Source organism: Notothenia rossii (assembly GCF_949606895.1).
Source record: "Notothenia rossii genome assembly, chromosome: 3".
Taxonomy (NCBI): Eukaryota; Metazoa; Chordata; class Actinopteri; order Perciformes; family Nototheniidae; genus Notothenia; species Notothenia rossii.
In genome coordinates, this window is record NC_136901.1 from 57617694 (window position 1) to 57633842 (window position 16149).

Sequence of the window (16149 nt, forward strand, 5' to 3'; positions counted from 1 at the left end):
CGAAACCAACAAATCGGAGAACTCGAGAAGGTCAATTCTGATTGGCTGGTCCAGCACCATGTAGAGAGAAGAGTTGCGACAGCGGAAGTCCAAAATGCTTGATTGTCACGTGGTTCAGAGAGACTCAGAAAGTTCCCGGAAGTTTGTGGCGGGCCATTTGAATCACGATTTGAATGCATTGATAACAGGATAGAAATGCAATTTTTGGTAGTTATTGGTCAATAAAGGTTATGATTTGCAATATGTATACAACATATCGATATGTGTATGTAGTTACATCAATGTGTTTTGTTTTAAAAAAAAAGTAAAATGTGTTCATATTTGAGGATTAAGACAAAAATAAGAAGTACTTTATTGATACCAATTGGGGAAATGTTTACGCTGCAGCAGCAAAAGACAAGGCATTGTACATTAGACAGTTAAAAGACTAGAATTAAACAATCGAAAATGTAAACATCTTAAATAGAAATAACATAGCATTACAAAAAGTAGAAAATATACATGGATAGTGTGAACAGCTATCTTACCTGTTAACATACATGTTAGGCTAACGTTGCCTTGGTTACAGAGCCTGTTGCTGTTGTTTATTGCTTTTAATTCTTTAAAACAAATATTATCTTCTTAAACTTGTATGAGTCAAGAACATCACATCCTTATTGATATATTTAGAGGGAGGGAAGGAAGGAAGGTTTCAAAGATTCTGATTAGAATCATTTCTACCATTTCTTTAATTCATGGTGTTTTCACTAATCCCCTGGTAATTGAGGACATAAGTCATCTAAATGACTAATGTAATCTTTATGACTTTGAGAAAGGACAGGAGACCGACAGGTGCCTATCAATGATTGTCAACTGACAGCACAGTGAGTCAAAGCACAAGCAGCAACAGCATGATGATGTTAAATGTGTTGTTTTAGGAACATCCATGTAAATAAATGGAATTCAATAAACATTGAATAGCATGCGTGCAGTTTGTCTGTGCCTTTTCCTCTGTGTTGTCCTGGCATATAGTCTCCCTCATAGTTTGCTGTGCTGCTGGGGGATGCTCCAATCACTCATAGAAAGGAGTACACATGTACGGCTTCCCCACTGACACAGAGAGGAGGAAAGAATGGCTGGCTCAAGTCAGCAGGAGCCTTTTAACTATCACAAAAGACAACAACAGCAACAAAATATGTGAGGTAATCATATTTTTCACAAAACGAAGACCACACCATTGGGAAGCTTAATGTCTTTTTAATCAAAAATAAGGAACAGGGAGAGGCTTGCAAAACTCTGGGAGTTGAGACTCAGGCTCAGGGTGAGGGTCTCATTGCAGGTCTTCAGGCTCCATTGAATCCCCCTGGGGTTCTTGTGCTGAGAGAGGGAGACAAAGACAGGAGAAAGGGTTAGATACATCTAGCAACCTATAGGATGGGAAATTGCTGACCTATTTGAAACTTACCTTGTGTTTTCACTCTCACTTAAGTCCCTCTCCCTTTGCCATCAATCCAAAATCAGCTGAGCTGCAACATAATACAGAGAGGTAATAATCAACAGAATCACAAGGACATAATATGACTCTGCTAAAAACACTCACCCATAAATTACGTTTTTGTTTACTTGTCTCAAATATCCACTCTAAATCCATATCAATAGCAATGTATCACAAAAATAGCTCTCTTCCTTATTAGCGTGTAACGTTAACTATATTATGCTAGCTTGAACTCCAAAATGGATATCCTCATTTCACCACCTCCACCCACTACAATCACACGCCCCAATGTTATATTTAACTCCCTCCAAACCGGATAAAAGCACGTTAAGAAGCCCTTTCTCTCTAATTCTACAACGTTGGATGGAATAAACATTAAGAGAACGGATTAATAGGCTGTTCATGGTTAACGTGTGTTGCTAACTTTATCCGGTCCTAGCCTAATCTGTTTAGTTGTCCGGTTGAAAATTAACGCAAGCTTTATGCCCATTGTAGAACAGGAAACAGAAGTTGGTCCAGGTTCTGGTCAAACCAAAATTGTGATAGAGAGAGAAACATGTTTGTCATTCTGCCAACTCTAATGCTTACACAGGGTTCCTGAAGGTTTCGCCAACTCAAATTTAAGACTTTTTAAGACCGCTTTGAATAGAATTTAAGACCTATTTCACAGCAATAAAGTATGAAGGAAAATTGCTATGAAAGAAGAAATACGTCCCATAATTACTTACAAAGTAAATGTGTTCATGTTCAACATAAGAACAATGACTGAACATAACAGCATAACAGTACACAAAACTGTGTCCTCACACACATCTAGAGTATGTGTGTGTGTTAGGGCTGTGCAATTAATCGTATTTTAATCGCAATTACGATTTTGGCCTGCCACAATTACGAAAACAACATAATCGAAAAAAACGATTATTTTGCTTTGCGAGGTTGTGACAGTGCACTACAACATATTTGATCTAATTAATTTTAGTCTAATTTGTTTATCATATTTATATATGTTTAGTAGCTTGTGGAAGTGCGCTCCAAAATATTTGTTGATCTTGTTTATTGGTATTTATTATTTTGATATTATTTATTTAAATGTATCATTTATTTTTGTATTGGTTTTTCCGTTTAATTATACGTTCAGGGTAATCAACAGTTAAAAAGATACTGTTCAAATTATTATTTGTTTTAAAGTTCAATAAATGGAAGTTTTCAAAGTCAATGAATAATCGTATTTAATAATCATGATATTGATTATTGACCAACATAATCGTGATTATTGCCATAATCGAGCAGCCCTAGTGTGTGTGTGAGAGAGAGAGAGCGAGAGATAGAGAGAGAGAAACTATATTCAGAGCTCTGCTGCCTTGGCTACACTATTTCATCGTTGCTGTTGTATGATTGGTGTTTAACTACGGTATTTAGCGTCTACAGCACCTCCGCTTTTAGAGTTGACGTTGTAGACCCAAACGTCGCCCGGAGGTTCCCCCGGTGTTGTTGCGGGAGCTGCTGCAGTGGCTCACGCTCCACTAGCTAATGCTACATTAGCAAAACAGACACATTTTATTTGCAAAAGGTGCAGCGGGCTTCAAACATGTTCCCCTCCACTGGTTTCAACCAAGCACTAAATTAGATGTTTTCCAACCAAATACGGTTGAACTGACACTTCCCCATATTAATTTGTAAGTAGATTCGAAGATACATGAGTTTCTGACTGCCGCTGGCTGAAGCTTGGTTGCTAGGTTATTAGCTGGGTGTTCTCCAATAAGGGGCCGGGGGAAACAAAGTTAGTGATTACTGGTTCCATGTTGATTTAATTCAATACAAATTGTTGGAGGGAACTGAAAGGCTATTACCGTACTGGTTACTTTGCAGCCCGGACATTTCCCCCAAAACACATTTAGACGCGATCTCAACACAGAAGTACCTTTCAAATCCGATCATTTTTAAGACCTTCTAAATCATATTTAAGACCTTTCTTATTTTTTTGGTCATATTTAAGACCTTTTTAAGGCCTTAAATTCATATTTTCACATTTAAGACTTTTTAAGACTTTTTAAGACCCCGCGGGAACCCTGTTACAGCAAGTAATCAATACCTCAGAAGGGATCATGACGTACATGTAGGCTATGGTTTGTTAGCTGTTTGCTTAAACTACCCCTATAGCTATGTTGCCGGCTAGCAAACTCAGGCATTGCACAATAACGTGATATCAGAAAACTAGAAATGTATAACTCACCTGACACTGTGGCATGCTATTCTCTTCATTCGAGTCTGTCATGTCCTGTAATGTCAACGACGGATGTGTAATAAGAACGTCAACAGCCTGATATGGCAACCGAAAATCCCTCTCTCATCTCAGATAGAAGATATGATTGGAGACGACCAGCCAATCAGAATTGACCTTCTCGAGTTCTCCGATTGGTTGGTTTTGTGGCACATTTGTAACGCTGAGACAACTTGAGCGAGCACAGGCGAAGCTGAGCGCGCACAGGGTGGAGAGGTCGAGCGAGCGGGGGAGAGAGAGCGCGTGCAGCGGTCTGCTTGCGCAGGGAGCAGGAGTTTTATGAAAGAAAATATATTTCTCTGTGCTCAAAAATGTTCAAGTGTGCGCTCAATCGCATTTTCTAGGCTCAACATGTTTCATTGCGTGCTCAGGATAGAGGCACAAATATAACGCCATACTCTATGGAGTCAGATTTGGGTCAATATTCTAGCGCGCAAAACAAGCTACTCACGAGCGGAAAATGTGCTTTTACACGCGCATTAAATGACCCTCGCGCGCAGACAGCCCTCTTGCTTGCTCGCGGGAGTGTCAGCCTCACTCGCTCGCAGAGTCTGTCTGCACGCGCGTGAAAAGTTTCTTACACTTTGGGGCGGAGCCACTGGACTTTGATTGACAGCTGCCAGGAAGCCCAGAGTTGCCAGGTTTGATAAATGCTTGAACTACCAAGAGCCGAGGAGTGACATCAGCAATATCAGTTGGACGAGATTGAATGGTAAAGTTGTCCATAAAAAAACATGATATTCGTAAAGTGTACAGTGTAAACTGTGTTCGTTATTCTCCCGTCCAGGAGAGAAGCTTTAAAAGGAGACTAAATGGAGTCTCTGTGAAAGTTCAATTGGGTACTTTAATTTAAAAAAGCGCGGGTTGGTCACAAGCATGATATTGTTCAGTCAGACAAACAGCTGTGATCCGCTCCTCGTTAGGGAAGAGAAGAGAGTGGATCTCTCCTACGGTGCTGTTATATATCCTCTGCTGGCTCCTCCCCGCCTGCCGGCTCGCCTCGTCTCCAATGTCCGTTGTTGCATTTAAACAGAGGATTGGTTCTTTTCACATTCAATATATGCTTAACACGCCTTTTCTCCTCATATTCTCTTTCATGGTTTTTCATTTAACACATTCTAAACGCTGTAATCAATACTCTAAAAAATACTTCTCGGCTCGTTTGGTTTCCGGTCATTCCGGATGTTGTCACATGCTACTCTCGTCTGTAAACAATAATGTATTCAAATAAACTTTACCTTCATTTAATATTCAGCATGGTAGTATCTCGACATCTATAGTTGTAGTGTTAAATCAGTAGGCTTCGGTTTGCACCACTCCATATCATTTCGCTACTAAATTCACCTCTTTAGGAAATCGTATATTAGCCACATGCTAAATGCTAACCGTAGATGAAGGATTTTCAGAATAAAAGCTTAACTGCTTGTGCACAAGAATTTCTGTTTTTTCAGTATAAAAGAGCATTAAAACTGACGGCATGTTTAAACTACATTTCCCCATTAAAACATTGATTTTAATTTCTAACAACAGCTAATATATATATATATATCAATTAATTTGATATAAAAAAAATTAGTCGCCCATCGACTTCCGACCCATGGGACCCCGGAAGCGGAAAATTATACATTGAAGTCAATGGAGAGAGAAAAGTCATCTTTCGATCCCGTTTGAATTGTGCCACGAATGACACATATGATGTTTGTCAAATTAAAAGAACATTTTGCAAGTCAAAAAAATAAAAATGTGTCGTAAAACTGTGAAGTTACACATTTTTTTGTGTGAAACCGCTCAGTGAACTACAGGTCTCTGGTCTCGCACAATACGCGTCACCATCACAAAGATGGCCGTCACGTTAGCAAATGTCACCTGTTTCTTTCAGAATGAGGCGAAAAAGTATAAAACGAGGTGAAAATCACTACAAGTCTGGGCATGTTGAGAGCTGTACGAAAGGGGAGTTAGTCGGTTCTGTTAGAGCCAGCATGCGGGACCGGCTTTACAAGGTTTCAGTGAGTAATATGAGTGCAATGTTTAACGTTAATGTCAGCTAGCTAACATTAGCTAACAAGGTACACTAACGTGTTTTGTTTTAGCAACTCGTTTTTGTCACACGGACCGCTATTGCGGTGAGCATGTTGTAACTTCCGGTTGTTGTTGTTGACATCTCCGGGTATCCCGTGTGCCTGATCTGTTGCTGATAGCTTATTATCTTAACTTAATCGATCGTTTTAAAACTCTTGATCACGGCAACTGCCTGACGTTGTAATCACACGTTACTACAGCTTAAGCACTCACAACTCTCCTTCTCTTAGGGACTGTAACTCCACAGTTGCCTACACTCTTTTCGGGTTTGCTAACGGTAGCTACTTTTGCTTGATAGCGAGCCATGGCTCTTTCCCCACCCTCAGGTGCTATTTCCTGCTCTAACTATCTCATGTTTGGTTACTTCCCTACCTCCTTTTCTGGTACCGTTACATGTGTTAAATGTAGTATAGTTGTTAGGTTGGAGGCGGCAATCATAGCCATAGAAGCCCGGCTCCGCATCTTAGAAAAGAACTCAGCTACAGTAAAGCCCATGTTAGCCGGTGCGGACCGGCAAAAGGTAGCTCCTCTTAGCCGTCCCCCGGCAACTCACGAGCAGCAGGGAGATTGGGTGACTGTTCAGAAGGGGCATAACGCGAAACCCGCAGGTCCCCACCAACCCGTTCACGTATCTAACAGATATTCCCCACTCAGCGAGACACCCGGTGAGAAGCCAACTCTGGTTATTGGTAGCTCTATTATGAGACACGTGAATTTAGAGACCGAAGCCTCCACAGTCACATGCATTCCGGGGGCCAGAGCGGGCGACGTTGAGGTGCATCTTAAACTGCTGGCTAAAAATAAACGTAAATACAGTAGGATTGTTATTCACGTCGGTGGTAATGATGTTCGTTTACGCCAATCAGAATGCACCAAACTTAATGTGGCGTCGGTGTGTAGTTATGCTAAAACAATGTCGGACACCGTAAGCTTCTCTGGTCCCCTCCCCAATCTGATCAATGATGATATGTATAGCCGCATGTCATCTTTTCAGCGCTGGTTGTCTTGGTGGTGCCCAGCAAACAATGTGGGCTTCGTAAATAATTGGACAGCCTTCTGGGGAAAACCTGGTCTGATTAAGAGAGACGGCATTCATCCTACTTTGGAAGGTGCAAATCTCATTTCGGCAAACATTTCAGGGCTTTGTGGACTTAATCCATGACAAACTGGAGTTGAGACCAGGAGGCAGAGTCGCAGTCTTACACGCTTCTCTGCGCTCTCTCCTAGGCAGTCATCCATAGGAATCCCGAACCCAATAAAATACCCAATATTAACGGTGTGTGTGTCTGCCCAAGGACAATTTAAGGTAAACCTAATAGAGGTGTCATACATAATAACCTAATAAAAGTAAATGTAACAACTACTACAGTGCAACAAAACAGGAAGATTAAATGTGATCTCTTAAACATAAGATCTCTAGCATCTAAAGCAATATTGGTAAATTATTTAATATCAGATTATAATATTGATATATGCTGTCTCACTGAAACTTGGTTGAGACATGAAGAATATGTCAGCATAAATGAGGCCACTCCACCCAGCCATATCAATACTCATATTGCCCGAGGCACGGGCCGAGGAGGTGGAGTTGCAGCAATCTTTGACTCAAGTTTACTTATCAATACTAAACAAAAATGTAATTATACCTCCTTTGAAAGCCTCGTTTTTAGTCTTACGCATTCGACCTGGAAAACTTTGCAGCCAATCTTATTTGTTACAGTGTACCGTGCACCAGTTTTTATCAACTTTGGTACTTAAAACAGATAAAGTAATTATCGTAGGTGACTTTAATATTCATGTTGACGATGATAAAAATAGCCTTACTGTTGCATTTAACTCTATATTAGATTCTGTTGGTTTCTGTCAGAGTGTAAATAAACCAACCCACTGCTATAATCACACTCTCGACCTTGTTCTGACTTATGGTATTGAAATTGGGCAACTATTAGTCGAACCGCTTTCGAATCCTGCTTTATCCAACCATTTCTTAGTAACTTTTGAAGTACTGTTACTAGACTACAAAGCATTAGTCAAAAGCTCCTGCAGCAGAAACCTATCTGTTAGTGCTATAGCCAAATTCAAGGAAGAGATTCCACCAATACTTAACTCGATAGCATGTCTGCATGTAAGGGAGGAAACATATACAAAATGTACACCACCCCAAATTGATCATGTTGTAGATAGTGCTACAGATGCGCTGCGAATAAAATTAGACTCTGTTGCTCCTTTGAAAAAGAAGAAAATAAAACAACATAGATTAGCTCCATGGCATAATGCCGAAACCCGCAAAATAAAGCAAAAGTCGAGACAACTTGAAAGGATATGGCGTTCCACTAAACTTGAAGAATCTCGTTTAATTTGGCATATCACTCTCAATGAATATAAGAAAGCACTGCGTAAAGCGAGAGCAGCCTACTACTCTTCATTAATAGATGAGAATAAGAATAATGCAAGATTTCTTTTCAGCACTGTAGCGAGGCTGACAGAGAGCCACAGCTCGACTGAGCCTTCTATTCCCATAGCACTCAGTAGTAATGATTTTATGTGCTTTTTTAACGATAAAATTGTTACTCTTAGAAACAAAATTAATGACCTCTTGCCTTTGACCAGTATAGTATTATCAACAGCTGCCGGAAACGTAAGTTCTAATATTACACTAGGGTGTAAACTAGAATGCTTTTCAGCCATAAACCTTGAACAATTAAATTCAATGATTCTCTCTTCTAAACCATCAACGTGTATCTTAGACCCGATTCCAACTAAGCTGTTAAAAGAAGTGTTTCCATTAATTAGCACTTCTTTATTAAATATTATGAATATGTCTTTATTATCAGGCTATGTTCCACAATCATTCAAAGTAGCAGTGATAAAACCGCTTCTTAAAAAGCACAACCTCGATCCAGAGGTTTTAGCCAACTATAGACCTATTTCTAATCTTCCGTTCCTCTCAAATATTCTTGAGAAAGCAGTCGCAAAACAGCTGTGTGATTACTTAAAAAACTATGATTTATTTGAAGATTTTCAGTCTGGCTTTAGAACACATCATAGCACAGAGACAGCTCTGGTTAAAGTCACAAATGACATTCTAATAGCCTCAGACAGGGGACTTGTCTCTATTCTTGTCTTGCTCGATCTCAGTGCTGCATTTGATACTATCGACCATGATATCCTATTGCAAAGACTAGAGCACTTAGTTGGCATACAGGGAACTGCTTTAGGCTGGTTTATCTATCTGAACACTCTCAGTTTGTACGTATCAACGATGAATCTTCCATGCAAACCAAAGTTAGCCATGGAGTGCCACAGGGCTCAGTGCTTGGACCTATTTTGTTCACACTATATATGCTTCCGTTAGGCAATATTATAAGGAATCATTCTGTAAACTTTCATTGTTATGCGGATGATACTCAACTATATTTATCAATCAAACCTGATGAAATTAATAATCTAAATAAAATTCAAGACTGCCTCAAGGACTTAAAAACGTGGATGACCTTACATTTTTTGATGTTAAACCCGACCAAAAATGAAGTTATCGTACTTGGCTCGAAGAATCTACGAAACAAATTATCTAAAGATATACTAACTATGGATGGCATTAATTTGGCCTCCAGTGAGACTGTAAGGAATCTTGGTGTTATATTTGATCAGGATTTATCCTTTAACACCCACATAAAATCAATTTCAAGGACCGCCTACTTCCATCTACGTAACATTGCAAAAAACAGGCATATCTTGCCTCAAAATGATGCAGAGAAACTAGTCCATGCATTTGTTACTTCAAGGCTGGATTATTGTAACTCCTTATTATCAGGGTGTACCAAGAAGTCAGTCAAGTCGCTTCAGCTGATTCAAAAATGCTGCAGCTCGTGTACTAACCAGAGTTAGGAAAAGGGACCACATTACTCCTTTTATGGCTGCCTTACACTGGCTCCCTATAGAACACAGGATAGAATTTAAAATTCTTCTTCTCGCCTACAAAGCCCTTAATGGGCAGGCGCCATCTTACCTTAAAGAACTCATTATACCCTACTGTCCTACTAGGGCATTGCGCTCCAAGAATGCAGGGTTGTTGGTTGTTCCTAGAGTCTCTAAAAGTACAATGGGAGCCAGAGCCTTTTCTTATCAAGCTCCACTTTTGTGGAATCAGCTTCCAGTTTGTGTTCGGGCGGCAGACACCCTATCTGTTTTTAAGAGTGCGCTTAAGACCTTCCTTTTTGATAAAGCTTATAGTTAGGACTGATTAGATTCAGCCCCTAGTTTTGCTGCTATAGGCTTAGTTTTTGACGGGGGACATCTTACTTCTTCCTTCTCTCTGTCTATGCCTGTGTGCTCTCATGTTCCGATTAACCCAGCTTCCCCAAAAAAAATTCTTTTTGGTGTCTATATACGCCGGGATCCGGAGTCATGGATGATCCTGCGGTCCTGTGTCATGGATCGCGAGTCCTGGATCTTGAGTCGTGGCTGTGGTCCTGGATCATAAGTCCTGGATGGATATCCTCGTGGATTCATCTTCCTATTATACACACATGCATTTCCAAACATTTGGACTACCTATGTTGCAAATGTATTATCTTTTCAATTTACACACGGCATCTATTGCACGTCTGTCCGTCCTGGGAGAGGGATCCCTCCTCTGTTGCTCTCCCTGAGGTTTCTCCCATTTTTCCCTTTAAACTGTGGGTTTTCTCTGGAAGTTTTTCCTTGTACGATGTGAGGGTCTAAGGACAGAGGGTGTCGTATTGTCATACTGATATTCTGTACAAACTGTGAAGTCCACTGAGACAAATGCAACATTTGTGATATTGGGCTATAAAAATAAACATTGATTGATTGATTGATAGTTTTCTCCTTAAGAACTTTGTGGTCTCTGTGTATGCTGTGGATAACATTAGTGTTCAAAAGAACAAGATACACTCCCGTGTTTTGTTTTAGTTGCTCTTCAGATTGAAGCGGACAGTTTTATATCGACTATATGTGTGATCTCCTTTTTACATCTCGTTGTGTCATTTGAGTTTATTTGCTGTGTGTAGATTCAAGGATTTTGGTTATCTTGTCAATTTGTTTGGTTATCTAGGCACAGCTGTGTGTGACTCCCTCTGGTACACTGGTATGTGTTTTCCTAATGTGGAGAGCATTGATTAATTAATAAACTACACACTGACTCTAGATCCTGACTAAATCCTTTTTTGTTGATCAAATGTTTTTCAAGAATGTATTGTATATTATATAACAGCTGCACATCACAGACCGGAGTCTCTGCTACTGTGGACCACGAAGGAGGCGATCATCATCCCCATCCCCAAAGACCCTGCATGGCATGGAAAACTCCTCCTGCTGGAAAAATTCTACACCCAGCATATGCTCCCTGTGTTGGCCAGTAGAGAGGAGGACATTTAAATAAACATATTCTTAACACCCTCGGACTCTGCGTTCCGTTTCGTATGTGTGATGGGGTGTTATGCAGAGGGGAGGAAAACAGGACACAGCAGATTGGGATTGTGGTGGAGATGCTGAGCAGTTATTTAATTGTTGCATGTAATTATTATTATACTGCGTGCTTCTTATTCCATCCTTTGCTGTAACATGGATCTGTATGTAACTCTATATTTACTTGTTATCTACCACACTTCCTTCTACATCATACACCATCATTATACATGATGGTGTATATAGGATATATATATATTTGTATACATATCTGTAAATTGTATAATTTTATTTTTCGTATTTGGGATTTCTCTTTTGTCCACTCAAATACACTTGGCCCTTTCTCTTTTCCATGTGGAAAATGGCAGCTGCACATTCTGCTTTTCTCATCTGGCTCCCTGTCTGCTCGTCTAGAATGAGAAAATAGTATAATTAATTACTAATAATCATTTAAACCTGTTATTACCAATATTTCACAAATTCTTCATGTAACCTTAAGAGCACAGCTGTGTGTTGAGTGTCAACTTTGCTTGGTTCATCTTACTGGGGGGCAGCTACATGGATGTCGGTGCAGTCCACAATAATTTTGCAGTTGAAGGCAGAATGAATTTATTATTGACTCAGAATGAAGCACAACTTCATGTCATACAATACATTGACTTTATTTGTAATTGTGTACAAAAATATGAGCATTGATTAGCAAGCAGGACCTACAGGAACAGAGAATGGTGATGGATGGAGCTGGGAAGAGAGAAGAATAAAGAAAATAGATCAACTTTATTATCGGATATTAAAAATTCTATTTCAAAACAAGTTGCCGCTCCTACAGTTTTCTAGTATGTAAAGATGATTTCACATGACCAATGCAAAATATCACACTCAATACATGTGTGTCTCTGGGGGGTGCATTGTGCCTTTGATGTATATAAATAATATACCATAACCAAATGCGTACAGTGGAAATCAGGTTGCCAGAGCAGGTCAGTCCAGTGTGCATGTTCCTCAGGGTCTCAGAAGTTACAGGTGAGGTAAAGGAAATAAAAGAGAAAAAGGTCAGTAACAACACTTTAAGTAACAACACTGAATAATTATCTCTTTTAATAATGTTCTCTCAGTAATCACTTAACTACTGTCTTTCCAACAAACAGATTGACTCACTCTCACTATCATCACAATGAAACACGTCTAGAAGAATGTCATGCAAAGCTGCCTGCCTTCCTTCCTTCGACTCTCCCTGAACTGCCTGATCTTTTAATGTTCAATGTTAACCATTTTTGCAGATAGCATTAAGTAGAAAAGATCGCTGATGCTAATGTGGCGTTAGCCTAACTCCCACCCCCTTAGCACCTGGTGGAGGGGGCGATAGGCTACTCTTCAAATGTTTCACAAAATACTTACCATCATGACTACTCTTACTGTTTAACATTTTGGTTTACTTCATGTTAAGGTTAATACAAATGACAAGGCTATGACAAGGCTATGACAAGTCATTTAATGTAATGCTAACTAACGTGCTCGCTACTAGCTATGTAGCTAACTTGACTGTATGTTCTGATATTGCTGCTGTCACTCCTCGGCTCTTGGTAGTTCAGGCATTTATCAAACCTGGCAACTCCAGGTTTCCTGGCAGCTGTCAATCAAAGTCCAGTGGCTCCGCCCCAAAGTGTCAGAAACTTTTCACGCGCGTGCAGACAGACTCCGCGAGCGAGTGAGGCTGACAATCCCGCGAGCGAGCAAGAGGGCTGTCTCTGCTCGTGGGGGTTTAATCTGCGCGCGAGGGTCATTTCATGCGCGTGTAAAAGCATATTTTCCGCTTGTGAGTAGCTTGTTTTGCGCGCTAGAATATTGACCCAAATCTGACTCCATAGGCTCTGTAAGGAAGTGGCAGATTTGTTCCGGCTATGTATTTTCAAATTCTAGCGCACTCGAGCTGGTTTCTCATTCACACCAATGCAACTCCGGTTCAAGCTCCGTGCTAGAGCTTTTCAAGTTCAGAACCGGTTCTTCGGTTTAGCTCCGGCTCTTTTCACACTGCCCAGAGTCCGACTGGTGCTGCGTCATTGCGTCATAGTTTGCGTCATGACGTAACCGTTTGCGTGCCTGCTTCATAAAGCCAAACCGCGTGGAAAACAGTCACAGCTGAGTCTGACACCGACAACAACAACAATGGCCGATTGTGCTTCCTCTGCTTCCTCAGCTTCCTCAGCTTCCTCTGTACCTCTTCAGAAGACCAGGGTTGTGTTCGGATAGTTTAAAAATCAGCTCCTAAGTTCTAACCCTCTCTCCTATTCCTTGACCTCTGAGTGAAACGTCACGGGGTTAAGGGATAGTGGATCGGAGAATTCAAAAGGACTTAGGAGAAGAGACTGCGGTACTTTAGAGAATCCGAATGCACTTTCACTATCCGACGTGTTTATGATGCGCCAGCGGACGTCATTGTGTGCGTCTGCTGCTGTGGGGAAACAGCAGTTTTCTATACAACGGACTACAACATGGATGTTTAATAAGAACGACGGACTCATCTAGAGACTCTGCACCGTGCTCTGATGCTGTTGCTTTATGCTTTATGAACAACAGAGAAACATATTGTAGCGACCCTGATAGGATGCTGAGGGTGTCACTCAGGCATCCCCTAGTGCTGGGGGGAAACGATTATTTTGAAAACGATTAATCGGGAGATTATTTCATCGATTAGTCGACTAATCTAACGATTATTTTTCTGTTGTTCGATTTATAAAAAACATAATGTATCTCAAATAAATACCAAAAAACATTACTTCATTCATGACAACTGCGCACCAGCTTACGTGCAGACCTGGCCTGGACATTTCTTGGCTCCATTAGTTGACATATACATTGATACTATAAGCTGACTAACGTTAGTCTAATGTTATGTTTGACTCGTAAACGACCACAACATGAGTTAGCTCTCTGTGCAGTTTGTTCGTTCCGGGTTAGTAGCGGCTAGATAGCGGTGTTCTGCAGACGTAAACTAGCTACCATTCCATCCAACATTAAATGCTGACAAACGTTAACTAACACACAGCTGGCGCCGCTAGCTAGGTAGCTAACATTAACTACTAACCAACCAAGCACGAACAAACCGCACAGAGAGCTATAAGATAGTTAACACTACCGAAGTGCACAGAACTCAAGCTGCACAACACATTAGGGCTGTTCCTATTTATGAATATGCTTTTATTTTGAAGGAGAGGTAGCGCTGTTGACAGGAAGTTGTTGTTGCTATGGAAACAACGTGACGGAGATTAACGGAGAAAAGTAATATCTACATATAAAGACGGAGAAAGTAAACGATAAAGTTTATGGTTAAGTGTTAGCACCCCACGTTGATATTGGAGATTTCAATAAATTCAATTTGAAAGACCTAGGGCGAGATGTTTTTGTTTGGGGGCTTTTTGCAGGGCTTCGTGCGCAATCCTGAGAGGAGGAGATGGTAGCCGTAGAAACATAATGGCTAGAGACGCGGGAATGTCGCCATCTTCAGCTGCGTTTCGCGACAAAACTGAGCGGGTGTAAACAACAATGGCGGCGCCCATCAACCGGTAGCAGCCGCCGTGTCCGTGAAGACACCCAAGTACTCGGGTAAGGCTGACTGGGAGGCTTTCCATGCCCAATTTGAACTGCTTGCACATGCCGGGGGGTGGTCAGTAGAGACTAAAGCACTACAGCTAGCTTTGTGCCTCACAGATGAGGCTCTGTTGTGTCTGCTGCTGCTTAGCCCTGAGGACCGGCACAACTATGAAGCGTTAGCGGGGGCTTTGAAGAGGCGGTTTGGACAGTGTTTCCCGCCAGAGATACTCCGGAACAAATGGAGTAACAGCTGTAGGAAGTCTGGGGAGACGCTGCGTGCGCTGGCTAATGATGTGGAGAGCCTGACGCGGCGGGCATACGCGCACATGCCGCCCGGAGTGCAGAGTGAGCTGGCCCGTGATCAGTTCATCAGAGCTCTCCTCCCTGTGGAATTGAAGGTCGAGGTACAGCTGCAGCATCCGCAGGCCTTGCAGGCGGACTTGGAGATGGCTGCCGTCTGGATTTTCTAGCAGGCACAGTGAGTTTCCATGGGGGGCCGGTGATCACTATGACCCGTATCCACGTCCCTGCTGAACCTGCGGGGAGACCCCCTACACACACTGTGAGTACTCTAGGAACGGAGGAAAATCCTACCTCCTTTCCCGTATCCACGTGGCGACCATTCTGGACAGTTCCGCACCGGTCACCCCCGGATGGTGCCACCTGATCGCAGCCCCCCCTCAGTTATCCCAGACTGGGGTGGAAGGGGCTCCGTCTGCAGTATTGGAGGTGTGGAGGAAGAACTGTGGCGGCCTAAATCCAGAGCAGCAAGAGCAATTGTGGCAGCTAATGCTAGAGTTCCAGGGCAGTTTTGCCATGAAGGAGGAGGAGGTGGGCCGAACGCATCTGGTAGAACACGAGATTGATACGGGGGACGCGCGTCCCATCAAGTGTCGCCCGCGCCGTCTTCCCCTAGCTCGTCAGCAGGCTTGCGACGAGGCAGTGCAAAGCATGCTGCGGGCAGACATCATCGAGCCCTCCGACAGCCCTTGGGCCGTTCCGGTAGTCATGGTCCCGAAGAAGACAGGTGGCTGGCGGCTGTGCCAGGACTACAGACCGGTGAACGGGGTCACTAAGAAGGATTCATACCTCCTTCCCCGCATCGATGAGTCCCTGGACCTGGTCGCAGGGTCGTCATGGTTCTCTTCCATGGACCTCCGCAGTGGGTATTACCAAGTTCCTCTGGCCCCAGAGGCTAGACCAAAAACGGCTTTCTGTACCGGCCGGGGACTATGGCAATTCAAGGTCCTCAGTTTTGGGATTTGTAATGCCCCGGCCACTTTTGAGCTGTTGA

The 16149-nt window shown here is 42.0% G+C and overlaps 1 long non-coding RNA gene across 1 annotated transcript; it reads right to left on the reverse strand.

The window, feature by feature from the left end:
- Nucleotides 1–1220: 1220 nt before the first annotated feature.
- On the reverse strand, nt 1221–1718 carry LOC307034212. The gene is made up of 2 exons (XR_013806819.1): nt 1445–1718; nt 1221–1356 (listed from the first exon to the last, which is right to left on the reverse strand). It is a non-coding gene; the product is annotated as an uncharacterized lncRNA (long non-coding RNA).
- Nucleotides 1719–16149: the final 14431 nt, after the last annotated feature.